The following is a 25,128-nucleotide window of genomic DNA, read 5'->3' on the forward strand; positions in this document are numbered from 1 at the left end:
CCTCCACACACACACTGTGCCAACACACACACACACACACACAAGTCATGAAAGTAAGACTGGTTCTAGTTGTGAAGGATAAAGGTGTCAACAGGCAAGAGAGGAGTATAGAGAAGGTAATGGGAAGAGGAAGTATGATTACAATATATCGTATATAAGTACAATATTCTTAAAAGTTTAAAAAGTTAAAAAAAGTGTCTTAAAAATCTTTAATTTAGAAGCCAACTAAGACCTGAAGATACAGATGGTGAATGGCATCTGAATGTCAATTAAAAACAATGTACTTACGTCATGGGACGAGATCATGAAGAGATAAAGAGCAAGCCGGGGCTAAAGGACGAGAAGAAATGGAGGAAGAGGAAAGAGGTAAAAGAGAATGAATGCATATGATGTAGCTGCAGGAGTGTTTAAAGGGTGGAGTATTCAAATGATGGAGTCAAGTTCTGGACTACATAACGGACCGGAGTGGAGGAACCAGAGAGGAAGGTGAGGATTAGAACCAGTGCAGTGTGTGTGTGTGTGTGTGTGTGTGTGTGTGTGTGTGTGTGTGTGTGAGAGAGAGAGAGAGAGAGAGAGAGAGAGAGAGAGAGAGAGAGAGAAAGAGAGAAGGGGGAATGGGAAGGGGAGAGGAGAGGGGAGGGGGAGGGAAGAGGAGAGGGATGGGAAAAGGGAGAGGGAGAGAGGAGATGATAGAAAGTTATCTGAGTAGGAGGAGTCGAGGAAGAGACACTAGCACTGTGACTAGGGGAATCTTGCTTTGTGGTAGAAGCACATTCCTTGATCCATGTGTACTTCACTTGAGGTTTGTGATGAAAACATGGCCCTGAGTTCAGCAGTATTCCTGGTGCTTCCTCTACTCCTGACTGGTGAGGGGAACAGGTGTGAATGGACCCAGCAGACAGATGGAGTTAACCAGAGCTAGGATTCAAAAAATGGATAGGAAAAAAAAAGAAATTTAAGAAAGTGAACAAATAGAAGGAGCAATTAAAATTGCAAACATCTTTCTTTACTGTGCAAAGTGAAACTTTCTGAAGACAGTTAATTCTTGCGCAGTACAGTTTATGATGTAATCACTTTTTGGTACGGCTCAGTACCAATGATGTTTCTGTCCTGGTAGAGCTCTTCCCACCTTCAGACATGTAGAATATGCTCCGAAGAAAAAATGCAGATTCTTTCTCTGGGATGGTTACCTTTGTGTTTTAAATATTAAGTCATGTATGCAATGATTCCTCCACAGTCCAACCAGGAGTGTGAAAACCGTTCTTCTTGTCGAGAGAACAATGATACACATATTTCATTTTGTTTTGTTGTGGGTTTTTTCCTTTTCCTTCCTTTTTTTTCTTGTCTTTCTTTTTTTTTTTTTTTGGCCTGAGATTTGGTCCTATGAAGAATCTAAAAGATATATCTAGAGATGGACCATACTGAGGCAAGCGTTATTTTCTTAGGTCTGTTTAATAGCATTTCACTGACTTAGGTAGATGGACAATCCCACGTCTCAGCTATTGTTTCAGCTTCCGTAAGCTGTCTTGTGTTTCTAAGACGACCATATTAGAGATTTGATTTACCTGTCAACCAGTGGGAGAAATGTGTAGTGCCTTTGCAACAGGGATGAAGCTAGGGTGTTAAAAAAATAGTGCCAATTGTTAGGAAATGATATGCAATTAGCCCGCTACAAAACCAGGTTGCAACACTGAGAAAAATGGGAAGCTGAGAAACACAAAGGCAAAACTGCATGCACACTGCACTGTCAATAGGCTGGGTCTGGACTGATGACCTGTTTATTTCCACTAGTGTAAAGCCTGTAAGGGTTTTGCTTGAATACTCTTCCCTTCCCCTCCCCCTCCCCTCTCCCTTCCCCTCCCCCTCTCCCCTTCTTGTACTAGCAATCCATTATGAATGAGTTTTGAGATTTTAGAAGCATCTTTCCTTTTATAACCAGGATGTAAATCCTCTCAGTCTGAAGCTTTGGGAAGTGCACTAACTCTAGGCCCCTGTGCAAGCATTTAACTAATTAGCATTGTGGAGGTGGAGCCAAAGCATCCATAAATGTGTGTTGATTTGCAGGTGGCAGAGCAGTAAAGGATTTAGTTCCCTCTAAAGTGGACAGGGATGTGGACAGTCACCATGTCTGTATGATATTTTTCCTGTTCAACTAAGACGGCCCTGATGGGACAGATCAGTCTCTCCTCCGTTCAATGTCACAGTGTGCTATTTGGAGGCCTGAGGGTAGCAGGAAAACCCTAACACATAAAGAAGGCAATAAACAGGCTAGGAACTTGGGAACGCTCCTTAATCTCCCCTCTGGCAGACTGAATAAAGTGAACTCTCAAAGCCTGCCTGGAAGTCACACTGTTTTGGATGTAGAGACAAGGCCCAAATGTTTTTAATTCACTCCCAGGGAGCACTCCATCCGGCTGACTGAAACATAAGGAACTTAATAAAGTAAAAGCAAGTCATCTAGTCAAACTCCCCGCTGCTCTCTTTATAATATCAGAATGAAAATAGGCTTAATTTGGTAGCAGTGTAATCAAATTCATTACCATATCCAAACACGTTTTTATGCTCCCCCCTTGAATATCACAGGCTGCTGATTGTATGGTTTGCAAACGGACAAAATTGCCCCGTTGTTGAGTGTAGGTTCATTGCGAGCGCCAAGGTGTCATTCATCAAACTCCACAGGCACCAGAGTGCTCATTTCAAAGGGAGGATGTGGTGGCTAACCTGAGTCACTTTATTTATTTAATTAAAAAGAAAAACACCATGCAAAGTTTATATGCAATCTCATGAGTTGAACAGGAGGAGTTCTTTTCAGCGAGTTTGACTTTTGCTACTTCCCTGTGTGGAAACATTCAGAAGGAGATATAGTTTGAACTCAAAGGTTTTACTCTTATTCTGATCTGAATAGGACATGATTTCTGCTTCTTACATAATATGAATGGGGTGAGGTACCCTATAGTTATGTAGTGCACAGTGGCTGTCTCCTTATTTCACCACTGAACATATTAGTGTGAAATATTATTTTTGAAATTATTATTAACTTTCCACTTGTTTATAATTTTAAATGATGAGAGAGGGAGAGGGAGAGGGAGAGGGAGAGGGAGAGGGAGAGGGAGAGGGAGAGGGAGAGGGAGAGGGAGAGGGAGAGGGAGAGGGAGAGGGAGAGGTAGGAGACACCCCAGCATGATTTAATGGGAAATATTTTCAGCTCAAAGATGCTTTCTGTCCCTCATCATTTTATCTTTTAATCCTAGCTCTGTAGCAGCCCTTTAAATGTAAGGATACTCTACACATGGCACAGGACAGACAAATGGTCCTCTGGTGCCCTTTTGCCAGCGCAAAAAGAGTCATTTTTGGAAAGACTTTTTATATCGAAGCTTTTATAATGTGCTAGCTCAGGGATGTATTTGGTACTTATAATAACCAGTATTTCACAATTGCAAAGCTGATGTCATATTAAGACAAACTATTCTGCAGGGAATCAAGGAATGCTGAGTATGGGAGAAATGGTCTTCCCCATGGAAGAACTCCCAGATTGGCTATGCAATACCAAGAGGTCAGCTATGACATCATATACAGTACCAGTGCTATTTTACTTGTATAAAATACCAGTCATATTTTACAGAGTGTGAAGGCTGTATTTATGTATTTAGGAATATGATCTTTGTATAGTTTTATATATCTCTACATAAAAAGAAACTAAAGAAAAAGAGGTCATGAATTTGACAAAAAAAAAGCAAGAGAAGATGCGTGGGAGGAATTGGAGGAAGGAAGGAGAAGGGAAAATGATGTAATTATATTTTAATTAAAACTTTAGAAAACCTCACATTCTTCTGGAAACCTTAAAAAAAATCGCTTAACATTCTAAATGCAAAGCTATTTTGAATGAATGGATTATTAGCCCAGCGAGGAAAGCTTTAGTGTGATTCAGCAATGAGCATAAGCTCTGGGCCTTTTACTGATTCCAACCAGATAATAATGCTGCCAGATTGGAGTCTCCTTATCCAAAAACAAAAGGGGTCAGGCTAGCGAGCATGTAGATGATGTCTGCTTTCATGACTGATGCTCTTTAAGTCTACATATTATAGTATTATGTGAGTATTAAGATGTATTTTATGAAATAACTGGGTTTCATTATAGATTATAGATACACATACCTTTTGTTAGCATTTCGATTGGGATTTCATGAGACAAATTTCTTTCTCCTTCTCCTTCTCCTCCTCCCCCTTCCTTCTCCTCCCCCTCCTCCTCCTCTTCTTCTTCTTCCTCCTCCTTTTTTTGCAACAGATGCCTGTAACTTTTTTCTAGTTTGTGTCCAGTGTGGTATGCATCCCCTCAAACCTATGTCACCGTGCTCAATGCCATACCTCTGAACTGGGCATGCAGTAATAGATACTTGCCCAAATTTCTGTTGCTCCCTTGGCCTTCTGTCAGTGTCTTGATACAGTGCCTTCCTAAAATTCTCATGATGCAGATCCAGGAGAAGCAGCAGCTGCAGTCTTTCCTATAGGTGTTTCACCTTGGAGCTAGTTTAGACAGTAACATCATTGCCTCCTGAGACTGTGGACGTGGTGTCCAGGCCTGAGCTGGGATGACCTCATTGTCTTTCTGTACTCCCCTCACTGGCAATGGAATCCATGCTCCCATCTTCTCCATGGAGGCCCCTTTCTTTCTCTCTTTCTTTTCTTTGAATATTTTCTTTTTCTATATTTCAAATGTCATCCCTTTTCCCTGTTTCCCTCCAGAAACTCCCTATCCCATTCCCCCTCCCCCTGCCTCTGTGAGGGTGCTCCACCACGCACCCACCTACTCCCTCCTGCCTCCCTGCCCTGACATTCCCCTACACTGAGGAGTGGAGCCTTCACAGGACCAAGGGCTTCTCCTTCCATTGATGCCCTACAAGGCACATCCTCCACTACATATGTGGCTGGAGCCGTGGGTCGCTCCATGTGTACTCTTTGGTTGGTGTTTTATTACTGGAGCTCTGGTGGGTCTGTTGGCTGATATTGTTGTTCTTCCTAGGGGGCTGCAAATCTCTTTAGCTACTTCAGTCCGTTCTCTAACTCCTCCACTGTGGACCCTGTTCTCAGGCCCTTTTCTCTTAATTCAGTGAAGCATGTGTCTCTGCTGTGATCCACGAAACAGTCTCAGTTCGAGTCATTCAGACCCTTTTCTACACGTTCCTAGCTGGTATCTCACAACAGTACATTCACCTCCTGCATCGATTCTCCTTAGTGCTTCTGGTTAAACGTCAACATTTGCTGGGGTGCAGCATCCTTTCAGATTTTAAGTCTCTTGTTCCTGGTTTATACCGAGATTCCTATGGGTGTTTCTTTGATTTCAGATTCACCCTTGAACCATCGTTGCTTTACAATGTTTATTTGCGCAGCACAGGACTTTTATGAGTAGATATATAGATTCATAAGTGTGATTTGAACTTGACATACTCACCCTAAAGCCTTTATCGCAGTGAGGTGGCAAGACAGCAGAAGTTGACTTGAATTCAGATAGATGAGGTAAGTCTAAGATCCACTCTTCACTGTACAACAGCATGGTCTGTTTACAGTATGAACCTTGGTTTTCTCTTGACTTAAATAATACATGACCTACGAACTTTCTGTACAGATGAAATAAGCCAATATATGCAAAGTCCTTGGTAGAGTCAACCTTTATAAGTGTTTCTTTTTGATTGCCACCATTTCTTTGCAAGAAAAACTGAATTCACTTTTGTGAGCTTAAATGTTCCCAATGGGAAAATAGGAAAGTTGTTTCTCATGACTTCTGAAGTCTTCTTGAATTATAAAATATTCTTTATTTTTAAATATGTAATTTTATTAATACATAATTCCATGATGTAAATATTTAATTAATTAAAAATGAAATAATTAAATGGCATAGCGATTCTCTTTGATATCTATCAAATTCACTTTAAGAACTTCTCGCACTTCATTAATTTTCCTATAAATTTCTGACAACATGTATGAGGTCCACAAGGACCCCTGCTGTGTTTTGGGGAAAATACGTTTGCAAATGCTGACTGGGGTGTGCAGAAACTAAATCTTTAATTGTGGTTATCACACACATTATTTAACGACAATGCATTTGAAGTTCCAGGCTCCTTATGTTTTCGGAGGAGGTGATAATTGGCTTTATTATACCTGTCAGGTAACACCATGCTCCATGCTCGCTGTTTCCTCTTTCCTTCCCACTGCTTAGCGCTTTCCAAAGTCAACTGAAGCTCCATCAGTTCTTTGTGTGAGAGCCGGTCTCTTTTAGCTGCACTTGAAGTGTTTGTTTTGGACAAACACTGATGGCAAACCCAGGGCGGGATGTTAGTAGATATTTTTTTGTAAGATAAAGCCACTTACATTTTACTGCAAACCAGTTAAGGCCACTTGAGAACCATTAAGCAAAATTAATTCTACTTTTACATAATATTATTATGTAAGTAAACAATGTTTGGCTTCCTTATCTCTTCTCTTTGTTTCTTCTTGCTTTTCGCTTTTGACAACGTGTCCCTTCATACCCTGTGGATGCTTTGCATTTTTCTTCAAATAGGATCATTTTAAGTAAAATTTCTCCTCTATGATTTTTTCTGAACTCACTGTGCCTTTTCCTTTATAATCACTGTATGCTAGTTATATGCATTCAAGCATTTCACTATAGCATTTAAAAAAAGATGTTATTGTGTTTTGCTTCTATTTGCCCCCTATTCACTTCCTCTTTTATGCCCCCATTTCTGGTCCTCTTCCTCCCTCCAATGAAATCATTTTGTCTGTCCTCTTCTCCTTCTCCTTGATGCCTCCCTCCCCTTTGACTCCTTCTTCCCTCTTCACAGCCTTTCTTATGCTTATAACTACTAATAAAAATTATGTTTAGATCTAGATGCCTCATGTCAGAGAAAACACGTAGTACTTGTCTTTCTCATTTTTCTCCATTAACATGTCAATTTCTAGCCCAACTTATTTCCTGCAAATGACACAATTTCCTTTTTGTTTACAGCTAAATGAGAGTCTACTTTTCCTTGTGTGTTATCTCTAGTTCTCTATCTGCGTGTATGTGCCTCTCACATTTCCTTTATCTATTCATTTGCTGACAGGCAGTCAGGTTTGGTGCGTAGCTTGGTTATTGGGTAATGCCGTAAAAGACATGAATTTGAAGGATCTATTAGCTACCACCGCTTAGATTCCTCCACGTACAATTATATCATGTGGAGTTGTAAGTTTTAGGTTTCTGAAGAAACAGAACACTGGTTTCCATAGTATCTAGAATAGTTTATACTCTCAGCATTTGCTGGTTTTGGTTGTTTAATTAATTTTTTTCAACTTTTCAAAAAGTTAAAAGGTAGTTACAATGTCCTCTCCCTTTTCCTACTCATCCCAATCCTCACAAATCTCCTTCAGTTCATCTCAAATTCAGTTCTTTTTCTTCAGTTATTATTTACATACATACATACATACATACATACATACATACATACATACATACCTGCATGCAACCTGATGGGTTCATTTACTGTTTGTTGCTTGTATGTAACAAGTTTCTAGGGCTGACCCCTTGGCATTGGCTAACACATTAGGTTGCCTTATCCCTTGGTAAGACTAGTGCTCCCTCACTTGGGGGTTCTTATTTGCCAGTGGATCTTCATTTAGGAGTGGGGACCTATGAGAGTCCTCCTTCCATGTTAGCATGTCCACTGGTCTTGTCGTTATTCATGTCTTGTTTATCTTGTTTATGCTGCATGTGTCATTTGGTTTCCTGGCTGAAACTTCCTGGACCTTTGGCTGGTAATCTCAGGATTTTTTGCTTTTTTGGTTTTTTTCTTGATGATAAATCTGACCTGGATGAGGCAAGATCTCAATGTATTTCTGATTGCCATTTCTTAGATGGCCAGCGATATTTAATATTTTTATGTACTTATTGGCCAACTTTATATCTTCTTTTAAGAGTGGTCTATTCAATTGATTCATTCATTGAATGGATTGTTGTTCTTTGCTGTTTAATATTTTGCATTTTATATATTTTATCAGATTATCATTCTATAGAGTATGTATTGGGACTATTTATTATTTCTTTTGCTGTCCTATTGTGGTACATATTATTTAGGGGGCTTCTACAGCTCCTTAGATCATTTAGTTCTATAAGTTTATTTTTGTTCCTACATGGTTCCTCCTGGTAAATGGATAAACATTATGATCATTATAGAGTGAGTGAGGGTCTAGTGAGGGTCTAGGGAATCATAATTCCCACTTGAATAAATTTTGCCCACCTGATATAGTAAGTCATGGTCATTTTTTGGTAATTCTTGAAAAGCGTAATATTACCCATAAGCATCCCTGCTTTCCCATTTCCTCCAATTTCTTTTAAATCATTGGAGACCAAGTAGATGACATTAAATATTCCTGAAAGCAGTAAGGGTTCCCCATCAAACAGGTTAGGGCAGCAAGCAGAAGAACCTTCATCTTCTTGTTTGTTTTCCTTTAGTTGTATGTGGAAGAAGCTGCAATCTGAGTCTCGCCCTGGGTTGGTCTGTTCAGTGGGTTTTAGTCTGATGTTGCTTGTATTCAAATGCTGAATTCTGTACCCTAAGATCTTGTTGCTCCAGGGGGAGCAGATCCTCATATATAACAGCTTTGGTTGTATAAACCTTGCCTGCTAAGTTATCTGTGATTGGTTAATAAAGATGCTTATATATACTGTACCTGGAGCTGGGCAGAAGGTAGGTAGATGGAGCTTGGGTTCCCGGGATTTAGAGTCTGTGGGAAGCAAGAGGGGTCAGCTACCATGACAGTGGGTGGACCATGAGCATGTGGCCAGGAGAAACAGCAAGAATTTAGGGTATGCCTCTGGGGAAGTAGTCAGGTCAGCAATTAGAACTTAGATTAGGAGTTGCCCTTCCAGTAATTGTCAGAGCAAAATAAAATGACCACAGACTGAATCTCATTCATTCATAAGCTAGAATAGATTAGTTTAAATTGGTTCAACTTCACTGTACAGAAATGTTTTAATTTTGTAAGAGCTCTGCTTTGTCAGTTTTGTTAGAATCTTGAGCTATTAAGGCCCTATTAAGAAAACTTTCACCCACAAATGTTCCTGTCCAAAGGAAAGACAGTGACAAAAAAGTGGAGCAGAGACTGAAGGAAGGGCCATCCTGGGACAGCCCCACCTGGGGATCCATCCTGTCAGCAGACACCAAACCTGACAGTGTTACTGTTGCCAGGAGGCACTTGCTGACAGGAACCTGGTGTGGCTGTTCCCTGGGAGGTTCTGTCAGTGCCTAACTAATGCAAATGGGTTTTCTTACAGTCAATCATCAAACTGAGCTCAGGGATCCTGAAGGGGGAGCTGGCAGAAAGACTGGAGGAGCAGGGGGATTACAACCACTTGGGAAGAACAATGTCAGCAAGCTAAACCACCCAGTGCTCCCAGGGACCAGACCACCAACCAAGGAGTGTGCAGGGAGGGATCCATGGCTCCAGATACATAGGAAGCAGAGGTAGACCTTGTCTGACATCAATGGGAGGGGTACTGTGGAGGTTTGACGCCCCTGCATAGGGAGATGGATGCTGGAGCGGTGGAGTGGGAATGGGTGGGTGCATGGGGGAGCACCCTCACAGAGAAAAGGGGAGGAGGAGAGGGCAGATGTAGAATGGGGATTTGTGGAGGGGTAACCAAGAAGGGGGATATCATTTGAGATGTAAATGAGTGGAAGGATTAATAAAAAAGAAAGGTATTGCTTCTTTCTATATCTTCAGGTGTTTTCCTCTTTCATTTCCAGTGAATTAAAGACTTTAATGCAAGGCCTGAAATCATCATGTGCTTTTTGTCTTTCTTTTATGCTTCAAAACCAAGACCCACGAGTTTCCTTTAAAAAATGACAGCCAATAATAATGATTTTTTTCCAACTATTTAGCTATTTTATTTTGACTAAAACGTTGACTCCACCAATTTCTAAGAAGGCACATAGTAACACTTAGTAACCAGGCCAGCAAATCTCACTACTCACACCTGGAATTTTGCCCTGTAACCACCATCTTTACATAGTTCTAAAAGATGCTGAATTATCAATTGGCTATTCCCCTTTTTTGTGGTTAAGATTTTCCCACCACTAGATGGTTCCTTAGTACAAGTTCCTGCCACATGGTGGTTCAGAGGAGAACATGATGACAGAGATCATTAAATGATGGCAAATTTTCTACTGAGAACTCTAAATAACTCCATTATGCTTCTCATAAAACTAAAGTCTGGCTCTGTATTGGTTTTGTATACTGTCTATGATAATGGCACTATTTAAAATATACAAGAATGGAAATCATCCATTTATGTCACTAAGGTGGCCATTACTAGTGGTCACAATTCAGCAGTCTAATTTTTATTTGGCCTTTCTGAAGTTAAGAATGTACTTTCTTCTCTCTTATTTGGGAGTACACTACACACACATACATACACATACATACATACACACACAAGCACATGTTATATCCACAGACACAGTCCTTTTGCCATTTATCAATGACAGCATAAAATATTTTGTTTAGGTAAGCAAATTTAACTTTAGATTAAATTTCTTATCATTATTTGGAACTTAGTAGCAGTTGTTGAAATTTAAAGCAATTTACGCGTGTAATAATATTTCATGTTGTAGAAAGAAGAAAGAAAAAGTTCAAACTCTATGACTCAATTCAAAGGAACATTTTCTGGTAGTGGGGAGCCACTCAAAGCCTAGAAGCTACAATTCTTTCTCAAAGGTCGGTGTTGAGCTATGCAGAAGAAAAGACATTCTGATTCACACCCTGATGTCATAAATTCTTTTTATACGTCCTCAAGTATTAAAATGGGCAATGCTTATGTCCATATACATTTCTACTGTCACCTTCTTGAACCTTGTGACTTTTCCATCCTTAGCCTCATTATATAGGACAAACAGGAATTATGTGCATTAGCCCTGGCCCTTTCCATGATGCAGAACAGGTGGGTGGTAATAAATTAACAACTAAGGAGAGAAGGTATGTAGAAGAAACACATTAGAGAACTATTATTTTGCCATACCAAAAATTCATTACAGTCAGTTAAAAGAATCTTTCTCTTTACATTTCCAAAAGCATACTTGAATTCAATTGCTTGTTTTTAAAGAAATACAGAAATTTAGGGTCTTGGAGTTGAGAATTGTAGCACAATTTAACTTGAGCTTATGTGTGATGTCAATATGGGTTTTATTTGAGGAATATCTGTGGCCAGGCAATGCCTCTCCAAGAAGGCAGTTCTTACTTAATGAAATTCATAGTACAAGCCATGGGATACCACTCTGTACGTTATTTGTCAGGGAGTCCCACAGAATCTCCAAAACAACTCAGGCTATTGCCACTACCCTTGGTTCCCTACGGTAGCTACATGGTAAGATCTTGTTGCTAAAGATACTATACTCTTGACTGCAAGACATTGAGAAATCTGTCTCTAATTGGCCAAGGTACTTTATTCCTGCTGACTGGGCTTTGTGTTACCAGAAGGTACTATGAGGACTTACAGGAGGGACAACACCCACAACTGAACCCTTCATGCTACCGTACTGACCTGCCAGGCAAGATCTGCCCACTGTTACTATAGTGGCGAAACTCTTCTGTGGTTGACACACAGAAAGTAGACACGTTCTGATTGAAGCTGAGGCCTGTTTTACAGGAGAAATCTTATGCCCGGTACTGTAATAAAAAAACCCAAAGTCCATAGCTGAAGAGATAACAGGCTCCCTAGTATAACTTACTATTGTTTATAACACTATTAAAAATTTGAGGAGGAAAAAATTCTATTGATTGACTTGGAATAAGAATAAAAATAAACCTGTGTGTGAACTAATAACAGTTAAAAAAAACCCAGAAAATATCTGAGTGTATCGTTCATATTTGTATAGAAATATACTTGCTCTGCAGGAAGGATTATGTCATACTAACTATATCAGCGTTACTGATAAGGAAGTGAAAACCAAAGGAAGTGATGGAGCAATAGTTGTTTTCTATCGACAAGTACTAATTAAAGAGCCACAAGGATGCCAAATGGATACTGTTTTGTTCTTGTTGTTGTTGTTATTGTTCTTTACGGTCAATATAAAAAGACCGTATGGTGTCTTCAAATATATACTTTGCTTTGTTGGTCCTTCATCCACAAACCTCAATCCCATTCCCATATTCATTACTTTTATTAGATACTATAATATTATCCCAGAGCAGAAGTCGTTGTCTAGAAATATCATAGAATTTGAAATACATAATAAAATTTATATTCTCTACCTTACTTAAGAATATTTTTGTGAGCTGCCTAAAAGGGCAAATTGACAAGAGTTAGCCTGTGTAAAGAATCTCCATTTCCCTTGCAAAATACAGAATAAATCATGTAAATATCTTAAAAGAAAGCATCTTTCAGCTCAAGCTATTTTAAAGATTACTGAAGATAATGTTATTGTTGATTGGCTAAAATAATGTTCTCGTTTATTAAATCTGTCTTCTTACATCATTGATAATGTTGTTGAATCAATAGAGTCTAGGAAATGCATTAATGAATAATAAGCATTTCATTTCTCTACCTCTGAGGTAACAATATTGGATTGAGAGGCTGATTGTGCTGCTAATTATCTCTCAATATGCAGGAGTTCTGAAAGCGTGCTGTAGCTGTCATCTGCCTCATATTTATCAATAATAACGGTATCTCCTGGTCTCGGAATGCTCTTTCCTAGGGATGATAGAAGCCAGTTATATGCCAGCTACTGAGAGCCCACCTGCTCCAAATCTTGCCTTTCCCATGGAAAATATTTAGACTCAGCATTTTCTAACCTGGAACCAGAGATAAAATGAATTCTATTGCTTGTACAAGGACTGATACAGTGCAATTTCCTTCTTTCCTTCTTACACACACGGCAAGTGATTAGACAATTAAGAAATATGTGCTCAAGTAACAGGAACCCTGTAGATTAGATTGGCTATGAAAAATTAAGCTAGATATTGAATTTAGCCTATTCTATATTCTGAAACAGCTAAATGTTTTACAGAGCAAAACCTGTTATTTATTTATGTGCACAAGTATATACACAGAAGTCAGAGGATGACTTATGGGAGTTCTTTCCTGCCAAGTGGATTCCAAGATTTGAGCCGTCTACCTTGCCCCCATAGATAGCTCTCAGTTCTTCAGAAAGGAAAAATAATTGAAGTGCTAAATATAACTCCATAGAAACACAGAAACAGTTTATAGTTTAGAATGACACAGTATATTATTAATTGATGAGGAAAGCTTGGAATTAGGAAGCCCAGGAGGTGATGAGTGTATTTGAGATGGATTCTGGAGTGACATAATGACATGTAACAGTCAGAGTTCATGTGCGTATGACATGGGGTTGTAAACACTACATCAAAACAGACATGCTGTTACTCTCGAGATCATAAAAACAGGACCTTAGGGCAGGATGAAATGATAAGACTCTGGTTTGTGCATGACAGAAAAGGGTATGCTGATTATAATAAATACCAATTCTAAATTTCATGCTGAAGGCTTTCAGGATATATTGAAATGTTATTTATATTTCAATAATTAAAGAAAGACTTTCTTGCTTATTTTCTGCCCTAAAATAACTGATATTTCTAGATAATTTCACTTTGTCAAACACGAGAATGCATACTAAACAAACATGCAACTTTTCTTTTAATTACAAATAATGTTTGAGGGTTGGGAGAGTGGTCTGCTATTTTGAAATTCTTGTTCAGAAGGTAACAATGCTTCTGTGAATGTTCTCTACATTGTTTATCTAAATGAGTTGTTTCACTGACCTGCTCAAACCAATCTCCTTCGTTTTATTGAGAAACCAAAATAGCATTTCACAGGCAAAAGCAAGATAGTGGATGCTTTGTGTAATTAAAATTTTCAGCATTTATCGACAGACCACACTGTACACACATTGCTATGAATTTTCCACACACATGATACAACTCAAAATGCAGAATATCAATTTTTTGCTGAGACATTTGTCAATTTTTCATAATATATGCTATCTACAGCTTATGTGGATTCTCAATAATTTGTTCAGCTGTTAGATAAATGAGTCATAAAATTTCTCACTATTCTTCTTTTTGCACTACAATTGAAAGATGCTAGTTCGTTATAGCTAGAGACTTTGAATAGAACAATGACTCTTGATTAACAAATATTATAGGCTTCTTTCCACTTCTATCTAAGTCATTCTGCCTTTGAACAGTTATTATAAAAGATGTGTGCGTGTGTGCATGTGTGTGTGTGTGCATGTGTGTGTGCGTGTGTGTGTGTGTACACAAGTGTGTAGTATAGTAAGTGTATAGCATATTTCACTAAGAAAATGATAAAATGAATTTGTAAAGCTTGTTCAATTTGCAAGGTTATTTTATGAGGATTTTTGACTGTTTAAAAGTATTTCAAATTTAAAAGCTAGTTTCTAGTTATTGTGTTTGTTTGAATGATGTCTGTAGCATTTAGTGTTCTATGGGCAAGGTTCCTCGATCTTGTCCCTGCTGCCATCATCTAAGGTCTGTATTAGAGCTGGAGCCCTTCCCCCAACCCACACCTTGATTATATCTGCCCCCGTGGAAGAGTCCTCTAAACATTACCCAACATTATCCCATGAACTTGAGGTCAAGATGCCCCAACTAACTGTCCCTTTCTGCTTCTGTTAAACTGCCTGCTTGCTTTCTTTCACCCCACAGCTGCCAAACATAATATAATTTTTGCAGAAAGCAATCGGGGCTGCTCTGTGAGAACTGTTTCTCTCCAGACAGTAGCTGGTTGGCTTAATAAAGACTCTCAAATTCTGACCCTCATCTTATTGATTGGTCTTTGCTCCACTTACTAGCTATGTGGCTTTTGACAATTATTTCAACATTGCCATGTCTTAATTCCAGGAGTTTTAAAAGGGACATAAACATACCAGTGTCATCCCAAATTTTGCAAGCTTTCAATAACTTAATTCTTGCAAAAGCATTTAAGACAAGCACTGACATATAACAAGTACTGAGAATTTATGTCACTATTTTTATTTCGCTTCCTGGTTACATAACTTAGGTGTTTTCTTTTAGCATTAGATGATTTGTTTCCATGTCCATGTTACCCATTTTTTTCTTTTACTAAGTAGTAATGATACCCCTCTTCCCCCTGCTTCAACAACAGTCTTATGTATCGTACTTTCATCAAATGAGTGAAATTCTGTGTCCTCTGCTAACCTTTGAGTGGATCCGCTCACCTCCATAACACAACTTCAGTGGCATCTTACCTTTTTTCAACCTTTTTGAATTAGGTTCTATGTGTATTAGAGATTTTTACTTTCTGAATCACAACTCAACAGTACATGGCTGGTCACAGCCAACTCTCAACTTTTCTCACTTTTTCTTTTTTAGAATGTTTGCTGTATTCCCTCTAAGGTTATATGAATGACTTCAGGAAGAGTTTCCAATGATGTGTGTCAGTCTCTTCCCAAATCAGCTACTTGTTCTAAAAAAGTACACAGTTGATTGGTGTAATTGTCTTTCCTAGAGGAAAACAAGCAGTCTTTAACTATGCTGGTGAATACTTCATCTATGGGCTATCATTATACAGCTATGGCCCAGATCAGAGGCAGCCTAGAGTTGTAAGTAAGCCCAATTAGATGTTCTGCTCTCTTGTGTGAATATGGTTGATTTGATGATCACATGAGGCAAGGGAGTTGAATCTTTCCTGACAGCCAACCCAAGTGACCTAGTTTAATTTAGCCTTTGGTAAACTAAAATTTGTAAAATGTAAGGTCAAAAGTAGGAACAAAATCTCATGGATTTTTATTGGGTATTAGTATCTCAAGTATTGCTAAGCAGCATGAGAAATTCCTTTAGTTTTACATCTGTGGATAGCAATGGAAAACTAGATTATGTAGCAAATAGCAGAAAGAAAAGAGAGACTCTTATTTTTTTTCACTGCTCCAGTAAATAGAAGTATGTCCCCAGCTTTAAACTTTCTTCTCAGGGTGCAAATTTTTTGCTGTGACCTCTCTTCTTGCACAAAGTGGGTAGGCGTGCAGCAGATCATCTCATCACGGTTGTATTCCTAGGCAAGTTAGCAAAGGGGTGGCTAGATGCTGACAACACGAAGGGACAACACCAGGTACAAGGTGGATGTTGTGGGTGGGTAGGGCATGACCATCCTCCAGTTGCTTGCTGGTGTGTATCAGCCTTTGCTCCTCAGGTAGAAAGCCTTTGTTATCTTGGATCTTGGCCATGACATTCTCAATAATGTCTCTTAACATTCTTTTTTATTATTTTTATTGGATATTTTATGTATTTATATTTCAAATGTTTCACCCCCTCCCCCATACTCCCTCCACTTCCCCTTCTATAAAGATGCTCTTACTCTCACCTACACACTCCCACCTCAACACCCTGGCCTTCCCCTACACTGGGGAAATGAGCCTTCACTGGACCAAGAGCTTCTTCTCCTATTGATGCCAGACAATGCCATCCTCTGCTACATATGTGACTGGAGCCATGGTCCCTCCATATATACTTGTCAGTTGGTTTAGTCCCTGGGAGCTCTGGGGTATCTGGCTGGTTAATATTATTGTTTTTTCTCTGGGGTTGCAAACACCTTCAGCTCCCTCAGTCCATTCTCTAACTCCTCTCTTGGGGTCCCCGTGCTCAGTCTGATGGTTAGCTGCAAGCATCCTCATCTGTATCAGTAAGGCTCTGGCAGAGTCTCTCAGGAGACATCCCTATCTGGCTCCTGTCAGTAAGCACTTCTTGTCATCAGCAATAGTGACTGGGCTTGGTGGCTGCATATGAGATGTATCTCCAGGTGGCACAGTCTACTGACATACTTAATGGCGTCTCATGAGTGATGGTCTTGCCTGTCAGAGCCTTCATGAAGATCTGCATGCTGGCATCTGCTATTTGGCTGCCTCAGTTGAAGAGAAAGAAAATGGAGGTCAGGATTAATTTTTTATTATATGTATAGAATTCATTTGCTTCTATGAATAGTTGTTGAACCTCCATATGATGAAATAATGAAGTAACTCAGTTTAGAATAATCTCTTCAGAGTGTGTAATGTTTGTCCTTTACATAAAAGAAGCTTCCTTGTCAATCCTGTCTGCTAAGATCTGTTCAGTCAGAAATATCAAGAAGGGAAGAATGTACGAGATTTGGTGAAAGTTACCTACTTCAACTCTCAGTAAAAACTTGCTTATGCAATTGTGATGCACACATGTTATATTTCTGTATTCTGAAATATCTATCTACACACATGTATATATAAAAACAATAAAATGAAATCATGAATTTAAAAAAGAGCAAGTGTTTCATAGGATGGCTTGGAGGAAGAAAAGAGAAGGGTGGAATGACATAATTATAATCTCAAAAATAAAATAAATTTTAAAGAGAAAATCTGATTTTTCCTATTCCATCCTGACCTATATATAATCGATCATACCTCATGGCAATCTTTTATTCCTTATCCAAATGTTATAACCTTTTAAAAGAGTAGTCTGCTATCTTGTGAAGTTAGTTAAGGACTTCTCAACTTGTATAACTAAGTTATGAGTCCCTAGAAGGTAAAGCTTATCTATCTATATCTGTCTGTCTGTCTGTCTGTCTGTCTGTCTGTCTATCCATCTATCTACCCATCTGTTTCCCTCAAAGGAGTGACACTAGGTATATCAACCATACTCCTGAGTAGGGCTCACACTCATGATTCATTTCAAATATGCTTTGTTTTGTTTAAATTAAGCCTCTCTATATATAAGACAGTATGGTTTTTGAATTACAGTCTTTCTTGCCTACAATTAATGCCTGTAAGGAATACATAATATGTTGAAATTTATAGATTTCTCAGGAGTGTCACAGCTTGGTGATAGTCTTTGGTAAAGTTATACTCAGAAATCAGAATCTAATTCTCTAACAATAAGGGACCGTGAAGACTTTTGTGTAGAGGTAGATATTTTCAGATTTGTGTACAGAAATTGGACTGGCTAAAGGCCCCAATTGCAAGAAGGTAGAAATGTCTTTTTTAAAGCAATTATGACCTTAATTTTATTGATAGTACTTATAAAACTTTTGGTTCATAATTACTTACATAAACTGAGTTTATTGTTAAGCAATAGATATGTCTGAAGTTAAGATGAAGGGACAGAGAGAACCATAATTGAATATTTCAGTGTTTCTTAGCCTCTGTCCTATTGTCTATAAAAGGGGATATTAGAAAAGTCTTTATGTAGATTGCTATGAGCTCTGGGTGAATACTGAGTAAAGTCTTAGAGTTACATTCTGAAAATGTGGTGTCCTTATCCACAGTGAATATTAGGGGACAATAAAGGAGAAGGCAGCTGGTCTGGTTAGTTTTTAATGTTAACTTGAAACAAGACTGGAACATCTGGGAAGAAGAAAGATTAAGGAAATATTTCTATAGGCCTGGCCTGTAGGCAGGTCTGCAGGGCATTTTCTCCATTGATGATTGATACAGGAGGGCCTAGCTTACTATGGTGGGCCCACTCCTGTTCTAGTGGTTGTGGGTACTATAAGAAGGCAGGCTGAGCAATCCTTAGGAACGTACAGTAAGCATCACTCCTCAGTGCCCTTTTTACTACCTCCTCCCTTCAGATTCAAGCTTTGAATTCCCGCTCTGACCCCCCTAAAACAGACCCTTTAATCCACAAGTTTCTTTTGGCCATAATGTTTTATCATAGCAATAGAAGCACTAACTAAATAATGTTAGCATTCTTCAACTATGAATAAAAAGAATATTGATAATTGATCTGCTATGGGAGAGTGAGTTAGGCAGAGTAATAAATCTTGCAATTTGGTAATATTTATTTATTTACTGGATATTTTATTTATTTAAATTTCAAATATTATCTTTTTCCTGGTTTCTTCTCTGCTAACTCCCTATTCCAACACCCATCCTTCTGCTTCTGAGGGTGCTCCCCACCCATGCACCCACTCCCACCTCACCACCCTGGCATTCCCCTACACTGGGACATTGAGCCTTCACAGGAACAAGGGCCTCTCCTCCCATTAATGCCAGATAAAGTCATTCTCTGCTATATGTTGAGCTGGAGACATGGGTCCCTCCATGTGTACTCTTTGGTTGGCGGTTTAGTCCTTGGGAGATCTGAGGGATCTGTTGGTTGATACCATTGTTCTTTCTATGGGGTTGCAAACCCCTCACTTAACTCAGTCCTTTCTCTAACTCCTCTGGTGAGCATTCACATCTGTATTTGTTAGGCTCTGTCAGAGTCTCTCAGGAAACAGCTCTATCAGGCTCCTGTCAGCAAGCTAACTCTTGGTATCAGCCGTGGTGTCTGGGTTTGATGGCTGCATATGGGATGGATCGCCAGGTGGGGCAGTCTCTAGATGACTTTTCCTTCAGTCTCTGCTTCACTCTTTGTCCCTGTATTTTCTCCTGTGAGAATTCTGTTCCCCTTTCTAAGAAGGACTGAAGCATCCACATTTTGGTCTTCCTTTCTTTTGAGCTTCATATGATCTGTGAATTGTATCTTGTGTATTCTGAGCTTTTGGGCTAAATCTACCTATCAGTGAGTGCATACCATATGTGTTCTTTTGTGACTGGGTTACCTCACTCAGGCTGATGTATTCTACTTCCATCCATTTGCCTAAGAATTTCATGAAGTCATTATTTTTAACAGATGAGTAGTACTCCATGCTAATATTTAGTCATATTTATAAAACATATATTTGGGGGGAATACTAATGATATGCAAATTCTAAAATGTTTTTAAGAGTTATGAAACTTGTCTTGGTTCTTACTGCTTTAAGGACCTAGTATGCTGGGTACTCATAATCATATAAAACTTTTACAGTCAGTAACCTTTGGATTGCCATCTCCTCAATTCCAAGAGTGAAATTAATGAACTATAGAAAGTAAATTTTCAAAATAACTTTATTTTTGAGTCATAGTTGCAAGCTTAAGAGAAAGATGGCAAATCTCCTCACAGTAGGATCAGGGCCTTGGGAAAAGAGTAACAGGGAGGGTACTGGGATAAGGCATAATCTATTCTGAGTTACTGTCTAAAACAGTGGTTTTTCAGGCTGTGCCCTGCCCTGAGAGGCACCATTTTACAAATAGCAGTTGACTTCATTTTTGATGGTAGAGACTTAATTTTACTCTTGGTTGGATAAATAAACACTACCGTCTCTCTGCCTCCATTCATGCAACACAGACTGATGAATGGCTTATCTGTAGTGTCAGAAAGGGTGCCATTCTGTAAACTTATTAGGATAAAATGAGACTTTGCCATATCAGGGAAACATGTCCCATAACCTTTCAGATATGCCAGATCTGGAGTGGGTATAAGACTCATCTGGATCCCACAAAGTTGTGAACACCTAGCACTGGTATGGCAGTGCTCTCACATTTACTTATCATCTAACACTCAGTTTATGAGTCAAGAACTGACAGGCAGAAGTCTCTTAGAGGGTTTTCTTTCTACTATTGTCTACTGTGCTGGAATAGCACATAGCTCAGGAGACAGTGGTTACCTCATAAGTATTGGTCTTTTATTTGTCTTTGTAAATGGTTTAAAATACATATTTCTTTGAAATAATAGTTCTGAGATTACTTTAGACTAAATTCTAAAATACAGCAGATAGAACTAGATTACAGAGCTCCAGTTGCTTCTATATCATCCCCGACATCAGTTTCATGTACAATTCCTAGTGATATCATTGCAGTGAATGACTAGAAAGCTACAGTTCTCAGACATCTCAACCATTTGCTTGTGTTGGATCCTTACTCAGTTTCGTTTTCAGAATGTGTCAAGACCAGACAGAACACTTAGTAGTTTCTTTTACTATGCAGTCAATTACAAATAATTCAGTAAATATCTTCTCTTACTTTGCACATTGAAGGAAATGTCATATGTAATTTGGAAAAGAGTAACTCCTTTAACTTTTCAGTGATCACATTACTTACTAAGGTCATGCACACATTCATGAGTACTGCACAACTCAGATATTCAAGACAGAATTCATAGCATTGACCCCCACTTTTATCTGTTACCTAGTGGCAATTGGCCTAATGTTAGCTGTTATTCACAATTATCCTTGAGCACGCTGTTAAGCAATAATACTCCATCAAAAGGAATGTAGTATAACAACTGTTGAACTAACTCCAACTCATATTTAAAATATGATAAATTTCCCTTACAATTGAAAAACATTGGATTATGCCTAATAAATCTACTTGGACCTCACTTGGACATTACATTCATACCATTAGGGACACATGAAGAGATCTGGCCTGACCGTTTTGCTTTTCATGCTTCAGCACTGTTTCTTAAAATTTTTATTTCAAATTGATTATACTATATATACTATAAATATACGGCCTTTTGGGGCATTGATTTGAAATTGTGTTTACAGTTCTTGTTAGCAAGTAGCAATTGATTGCTGGAAGAGGTCCCTACTGTCCACAAGCCTTAGTTTCTTCATGTACTGAATGGGGATAAGAATGTACAGTTCTTATGGTGATCGTGAGGATTAGAGACAATGCTGTATTGACAGCATCTAGGACAGTACCCTGGAGCTTCAGCATTGTGCCGGATAATCTTTTTACTTTTGCTTTCCCCTATTGAGAGATATTTTGTTAAGTCAGACACATTTCTCTTTCAAAAGCACAGATTTAAAACTGAGAAGTCCTTTGGCAGAGATGTTTGAAAGGCAATGAGTCTAAAATTAGCAAGAATGGAGGCTAACGTGGTCCATATCAGTGTATAATTCTGGAGAGTTTATGCCATAAGAACCATTGGCAGTCTCTTCCTTCGGAACAATAATCTCAGTAACAAGTCAGCAGTACGTGGAGGAGAAGAGAGCAAGAGAGTCAAGTGTAACACAAGCTGATTTGAAGACCATGAACTGAGAGGTCACCTGTAATAAATATGTCAAATCAGGTTCTAGTCACTTTTCTCTGACTCATCTCGTATTTTTAATGAGTCCTGTCATTAAGGTCAATGATCTTAATGCACTATTTTTTTTCCTGTTCATATTACTCATAATGATTTGGCTTAGAGAAATCATTGAGGTGCTGGGTTATGATCTATTGCCTCTGGGTCAGCCACATGCAGTTGGGAAAATTGGTTTTATTTACCCAACAAGAATGTCTCATTTGTTCATCATTCCTGAGCCACATCAGATCATTAACAAGGATTTTCTCAATTAACTGCTAAGCCAGCAATTAAGACATGAGATATCTATTGCAAATAACAAGGTTATTTGAATGTAATTTAGTGACTTCTTGTAACGATGTATATTAATCACGCACAGTCTTTAACTGCAAATTATGACTCTCTCTGCCAGTTAGTCGTGACATAAAGAAGGAAAGTTAAATGGTTTTCAAATGGCCAAACTGCCAAGATTTACTAATGAGGTAGGGTGGTGTAATGGTACCCTTTGGAAAAGTCAGTATGATTTAAAACACAATTTTAAATGACTTTAGATTTACATTTAAGCTTGGCTAACAGCCATAAGGCATTCACCCCATGTGCACATTCATTTGCAGGATCCTATAAATTATAGTATTAGAAAGAAAACTTGTTCTACAACTGCTTGCAGCTATGCTCTGCTTGTACAAAGCAGCACACATGCTACAGGCCATGTTTCAAGTAACAGGATATGCAAAATTATTGTTTATTAAATTCAGCGATGAGATAATGGCGAGAGTGCAGTGACAACTCTTCATGCTAAATTTTCTTAAAACAAAAAGGTGAAAGTTTCTAGTTTATATTTATTTTAATCTAACAAAAGTACCATTGAAAGGATGGAAGCACGTAGGTTACAACTAATACGCTTCCACACCTTGAGCATCGTTTGGCTATTAGCCATCGTGTAAATGAGTTCAGTACTCTGGACAGACTCCCAAGTTATGGAGCAAGGTCACAGTTCTCCCTCTCCTTGCCATGACCAATCAATTACTTTTGAACTGGGTGTTTAGAGGCTGCTTTTACTGTATCCATACACCCCCTCATTCAGACTTACAAGATGGCTGACCACAGTATAAAAGCCCGGTGGCTTTGCTTTCATTTTATGATTCTCTTCATTATATTGGACCACTTGTTCATCTCCACACATGAATATGTTAATCAATCACGTAGTGTCTAACCTATGCTATCCTTCCTTCAGGTAGGTGGACAGAACACCAGTTAGTCATTCTCCTAAATCTTGAACTCCAGGAACAGGGGAACTTTGTACTACTGGATCCTTCCATTCCCCAATGAAGGCAGTTATCATTGATGGACAGCCTGTGCTTTTCATCAGAATGCTCAGTCTTCTAAGAACCAGATTGATTTCCTCAAGCAACGACAGTGATAGGTACTCCATCTGAACAACTTGCAGAAACAGAACTGGAATAAGATCAACTAGACCACATGTTGACCAGGATGACTCAATTATGCATATGGTATCCCAACCCATTCTCATTTTGAACTTCATGAGATTCCTAATGACAGACTTGGGGGTGTTTTTGGACCCCTTTATCTTTACAATATGGCCATAATGAATAAATAATTTTATTTTTTGCTTTTCAGACTTTTTTGCCTCTCTAATTGGTTTACAGTATGGATGACCCAAGCCTATTCTGTTAGGAGTTTTAGAACCCAAGATTTTCCTAATAACTCCCATTTATAGGTTTAATTTGAATAATGAAAGTTATTCTATATATATGCATATATATATGAATATGATGACAGTTGTCTCTAAGAAAGGCTTGTTTATATTCTTATTAATTGTATGGAAAAATCTTGGAAGAAATAGTTTTTATTCTATGCTAAAGAGACTCAACAGTGTTCAAACAAAAATTTTCACTGGATTAAGTTTAACAGGTAAAAACGACTTTATTCTAAGTTACAAAAAATGTAAAGTATATAATGTAGTGTGGTTCTAATTTCCTTGGATCAAAAAATGAGAAATGTTTAAGTGCTGAGCAAAAGGGAACATGCAGACCAAATAGGGCTATGACTTGGCTTCACCAAAAGGAAAAAGTTATTCTGGTTTGTGATAGGAAATAAGTTATGGTTTGGAGTAAAATGTCCATTAAACTTATGATCCTGTGCTGCCAAAAAGTTGAGACAATAGGGAGCTTTTGTTTATTGTTTAATGCACAGAGAAGGGGGGACTTGGGAAAGAGAGACCTGGGTTGTGAAAGAGTCTGTGCTTAATAGCTCTTCTTGAAGACTCAAGTTTGGTTCCTAGCACCTATGTCAGATGGCTCACATTGCATGTATCTGATGCCTTCTTCTGGACTCTTTGGGTAACTGTATGCACATGGCACCTTCTCACATAGTAGACATGCGCATGATTATAAATTTAATTTTTTTAAAAATGTTTTTTTAAGGTAAATGCACCAAGATGCAGAAATCCAGAAATGCTGGTAAGACCAGGTAGAAGATGAACTAAAGCTAACCATTTTGGGGTAACATCTAATGGCATCTCGATCCCAAGAATTATACTGGATTGAGAACTTTTATTAATGGCAAACAGCTGGGGTACATTGAAGTGGAAATTTCTGGCCGTGTCATGTGATGCAGACGCACAAGATATTTTGCTGAGGCAAGACCCATGAGAAGACCCGTGATATTTGGAGAGAGAATAAATAGGACTCAATGGACAGGGACAGGATACTTGCGCACATAGCTGTGTAACTCTTGTTTTGCATCTTCCCCTTCGCTAATCTTCACTGCATTGAGAGAGGCACAACAGAGAATTCCTGGCATTCCAGCCAGTCCTGGTAGTTCCGGCTGGCTGGCTCCTATGGATTCAGTGGAGGTTTGGCTCTTGCTGTTGGATCATGCCACCTTTGCTCATTTGTGTTTTGAACTGGACTCCTGGTATCCTGACAAATGGAGATTAGAATCATCGCCCAAAAGAACTACTTCTAAACAAGTCCATATTGCCTGGTCCCATTTACCATCTTTTTTCCCTATCTTTGGAGGTGGGCTAGAAGGGGGGGGGCAAAGTGTTTTTGGGAACCCTTATTAAAGAAGGTTTTGAAGAATCTAAGCCTACAATACATTTCAAAATTGAGTAGCAATTTATCACAGGTCACCTTCCCAGAGTTTACTTTGATTATGGGGACCAACTTATTGGATCCATTGAAAA

At 38.7% G+C, this 25,128-nt stretch overlaps 1 pseudogene; it reads left to right on the forward strand.

Moving 5' to 3' along the window:
• The first annotated feature begins 291 nt into the window (after positions 1–291).
• Ranbp1-ps1 (RAN binding protein 1, pseudogene 1) overlaps positions 292–25,128 on the forward strand; it is a 182,204-nt pseudogene continuing 157,367 nt past the window's right edge.

Source organism: Rattus norvegicus, chromosome 4, assembly GCF_021556685.1.
Source record: "Rattus norvegicus strain SHRSP/BbbUtx chromosome 4, alternate assembly SHRSP_T2T, whole genome shotgun sequence".
NCBI lineage: Eukaryota > Metazoa > Chordata > Mammalia > Rodentia > Muridae > Rattus > Rattus norvegicus.